Below are 4,916 nucleotides of genomic sequence, written 5' to 3' on the forward strand. Positions count from 1 at the left end.
CGAATATGCGTGTATAAACCGCAGAGTGCACGGGTGTCGGAAGTAATAATTACCCGGTGAGTGGGTAGTCGAGATCCACGAGGAGGAGGTATGGTAATAACCACTTCTCGAATTATCTAGTCGGAATCAATTAATATGATGAAGTGAACTAGTATTGCAAACAAAGCAAAGCGAGTATGCAAGAAATAAAGTAGAAGAGTCTCAATCACTAAGGATGAGGTATTCGAGCAGTGATCCCCCTAAGATCTTCCTTGAAGCTCTAGATTCACTAAATGCTCTACAATCGAGGTCTAATGAGTCGGAGTGATCCAACGATAACCAATCCTTGTCTCCAAGCAAAGGCACTAGTCCCTACAAGGTCCCGGTGAGAAATCGACTAATCTCAACACTTCACACCCCATATGACCGCAATGTGCTCTAAGGGAAAACCTAAGAGTGAAACCCGATTCCTAAATGTAGATCCAACCCTAATTCCCGTGAAGGATCCTAACCCCCTACAAGGTCAGTGATCGAACAATCTCACGCCTCACACCAAATATGGTTGCAAAGAGAATATGGAACTACGGAGATAGAAAACACTCAATCGAAAGGGAAAGGGGACATTCCTCCATCTCAAGGCTCACCCTCTCAACCCTCTTTAATCTTGGAAATCTAACTCTAATGGAGACCTCACACATTAAAGTATTAAATCATGCAATGTAAATCAACCACAAGGATTAACAACACTAGCAAAGCAATTAAATCACAAGATTAAAAACTCAAGACAACTCGGATTAACTAGAAACATTAAGAGAATCAATCCAAAAATATAAATCTTAGGGTTCACATGCCCAAATACCTACTAGAGTTTAGCCCTCCATGGGCCTAGTTACAAAACAATAATGAATACAATGAAAAGCAATAAAACCCATAGAGAAAACCCCTCGAATGGCATCGGATTGGCCTTGATTGGTAGTTCTACGTCTTGAAGGATTCCTCTCCGAGCTAGGTTGCCAATGGCTTCCCAAAAATGCTATGACGTCGAGAGGAATCTATCAAAGTTGGTGAAGAACTCCCTATCAATCGTGAAGACCTTCTCCTCAAACCCTAACCGCCTCTCTCTCAATGTCTATGCTCAAGCTCCATAAAAGTCTCCTTAGAATCGGCCAAAAGGTGTATTTATAGCCTCACACGCGTGCATCACGTGCGCAGCGCCCGGCGTGGATTTTTCCGCAGCGCCGCGTGGGCTGTCCAGCGCCCGGCGTGAGGCTGCGAGAATTTCCACGGTGATTACCCTGACTGAGAATTCGCTACGATAATTCCGCTACTGATAGTGCTGCGCACAACAATAAACATTCTTCTCTTAAGGCCACACGATCGGGCACACGATCATATGGTAGAGCTATCCGGCTTTTTCCTTCCTCAATGCGTCTTGAAAGGTCTTGAAATCTTTACAAGAGGAGGAATGTGGAGACATGGCTGCCTTTGTGCCCTTCCATTAATAACGGCTTTGCAAAAACTATGGAAGTCGGCACACATCTCCTCATACCCGAACTCCTCTTGTGTCTTCCAACTTGATTTGTACAAGAACTCCCAATATTATGCCATAATAGCCTATCTTCGCTCCCTTTTTGAAATCCCAATGTCTTCACAACCTATATGCATAAAAGAACACCCAAATACACGAAATGAGACATAAACAGTATAAAAATATGATGCTCAATGTATGTAAAACATGCATAAAAAACATGTTCACTCAAGCACTTATCAAACTCCCCACACTTAAGCTTTTTGCTTGCCCTCAAGCCAAAAATTAAACATTAAACTCATGGGAATAAAAAGAGAAGTGATTGGCCTTAGGTTCACCAAGAAGGTACAAGAATGAAATTCTAAAGTTATGGAGAAAATAAAACACTAGACAAAAACAATCAATGCTCTAGCAAACAATCCAATCAAAAAAATGAATATGATAAAATCCGAATGCGTGTGTGTGAAAAAACTCAACTCATGTCAACACTATGTCCACTACCAAGTTCTTATTAAAAGCGGGACTTATTTATGAACAAAAAGAATAGGTAGTAGCTTCACACAACCTCTAAGGTAGCCCTTTCCCAAGATGCCTCCCGAGTGGCTTTCACACTTTCGAGGGTGGCGGCTCTTTCTACCGAGGGATGGTAGCTTTCACACATCCCATGAGATAGCTCTTTCTCTCATTAGGGCATAACAAGTATCCGACTTATGAGAGTAGCTACATACATCATGGGTGGTAGCTCTTTCCACACCCTATGTACAAACAACAAACAATTTCCATCAAGTAAAAACTAGCACACTAAAGTCCCAAACATAATGAACTAGAGTCTTCATAGGTCTAATGAGCGAGAAAAGTGCACAAAGGGCAATCGAAGAAAAATATTCAATAAAATTGGATGAAAACTAGAGCATGATAAAATCCATGTTTATAACCTCCAAAAACTAAGAATTAAACTCTTAACCCTAAGGTGAACCTTCATTGGCAACAAGAGCATGCTCATGAAAACACAAGTAAAACATTTATAAGGTGAACCCTCCCCACTTATGATGTACATTGTCCTCAATGTACGCATCTGTACAATAAAAATAATAACAATGGAAGCATAATGTGTGTGGGAAGCAATTAAAACAATACTCCCCGAACTCCTCATTAATCGGTTGGTGAAGCCTAACTCATGGGTGTATGTGTTCATCGGGTTTGTGAAGCTCACACGACCATGTGATAGCGCACATGATCGTGTCTATGACTAAAAACACCATCAACATCACTCTCAAGGCTAGCTGCATCGGAATACAAGGGGTTCGATGGCACGCTCGATAAAATAGAAAAGGAATACGAATGCAAACAAATAACAAAAGCGAAAGCATAAAGATAACTCTCGAGAAGGTGAAACCTTTACGAGCACAAAAATCCACAAACTAAAGATGAAACACATAAAAAGCAATGCCAAAAAATAAAAAGTCTCATGAATGTGACGCCTTTAAGCGTCGACATCCCTGGAGTTAGTCTTTGAGTCTTGGCGTGGATCTTTGAGTACGAAAGCGGATGAGACCTCCTCGTCAGAGTCTGCTGAATACGATCAAGTCGCTCAGAATCCGCTTTTTGGTTCTCCAAGATAGTAGCTGCAGCGACCTCGAGTCGAGCCAGGCGCTGCGTGTACTCGAGAGGTAGATGACTCTGGATCAGTGGATGCTATCGGTGCTTTGCTCGGTGATCTCAGGCTCGTGCGAGATGGGTGTCTCCGTGGCCTCGGCGAGCTCCCTCGTTCGTCCCCTCGAAGGCGACTCCACTGATCGTGTATCCACCGAGGCTCAGTCGTCTCACAATGCCCATCAAGCGGAGGTAACCAAACCCAATGGTATTGGACTCTCGACCCTCTCCTCGCCCACGACCGAGGCGGATTAGACCCATCTTGAACATAAGGCAGGTGATATAGGGGTCCACGCAAACAATGCTCCCAAAGCGTAGGTACTCACTACGATGGCGGAAGTAATCGGCGACCACAAATCCTAGGTGGAGAGGGACTCCATGGACCATGGAATGGAGGTACAAAAAGATACATCTGCGAAGTGAACCCAGTACCATCTCCCACGGCACATCCTGGCCGGTGAGAGCTGCGTGAATGTACACATGCGCCCGGTCGAGTGAGGCAAGAGGCTTTCGGCAGCACGGAGAATATTGTGACGCTGCGATAAATCATGGAAAAACGGCCCTGATGATACCATGAGGGTAATCGGTGAGGAGTGCTGTGTGTACTATACGATGTCAGTATAATCGATCGTATAACCCAAGATATATCGAGGCGGGTCAAAGACATCCCATGCGGTGACCAAAGGCTCGGAAACAAATAGCATCCTCGGTGTCAAAGCGGTATCAACGGCATCGCGATCGAGAGGAAAGCGAGGCCGAGAACCTCCAAGGTGGTATCTCAAATCGACGGGCTCTAGAATAGCAAGCAATCGGTCCCAACTTCCCACACTAACTAGCTCTCTAACCTCGATCGACTAGAGACCAATATCCTCTGGTGCGTCGGTCGATAAATCGTGATTTGTCCAATCTTGAGATTACGGAGCCGCTCGAGCAGATTCTTTGATGAGACGGGGTCGGAAATTCCACTCTGCGGTGGTGGAGTCGGCTCCCTGTCATGGCGAGGGCGTTTAGAGCCAATCTCTTGGTCAGCGGTGCCATGCTACTGAAGAAAAACATGTAAAAACATCGGTCGGCATGTCTACTGATTGCAAGCAGAGGGCAGCGCAGGCGGCGCAGTCGGGAGAAAGCAGGGGCCGTTCGGCCTGCAGTCCCGATACGCGAGCGCGTGGGTGAAACCCACGGCGCCCGCGTGAGGCGTGTACTGATCTCGGCCCAGGTCGGCGCGCCCGCGTGGGCGAAACCACCTGCGGTAGCTGCTGCCGGTGGCGCTAGTGCGAGCCGCAGCGCCAGCGCCCGAGTGCAGGCGGCGGCGTGGGCGGCCATGGCGGCACGGCCAGGCTGACCAGCGCTCGCGGGCCGGCCAGCGGCGGGCGTGGGCGGCCGAGCGCGGCAACCGGCCGAGCTGCGCGCGCCGCGCCCGTGCCAGGCGGCGTGGGCTGGGAGTCGCTCGGCCAAAGGGAGCCACGCGGCGGCGGCGCGTATGCCTCGCGGCCTGACCACGCGAGCGCGAGGCGGAGCCACGCAGCGCGCGCCCGACTCAGCGATTTCGCCGGAGTTGGGCTCCTACGCCTCATATAATTCATTTTCAAGCATTCATTAGGTGTCTAACATGATTTCCTATGAAAAATAGCAAACCAATACCATGAAAACTCCATGAAAATGACCTTGAAAAACATGGAAAGGGTGGGATAAAGTGAGAGCTTACAGGAGCAAATTGGAGAAGAAAAAAATCGGGTGCAAACTCAGCGCAAATCGC

Source organism: Dioscorea cayenensis, chromosome 10, assembly GCF_009730915.1.
Source record: "Dioscorea cayenensis subsp. rotundata cultivar TDr96_F1 chromosome 10, TDr96_F1_v2_PseudoChromosome.rev07_lg8_w22 25.fasta, whole genome shotgun sequence".
In the NCBI taxonomy this organism is placed as follows: domain Eukaryota; kingdom Viridiplantae; phylum Streptophyta; class Magnoliopsida; order Dioscoreales; family Dioscoreaceae; genus Dioscorea; species Dioscorea cayenensis.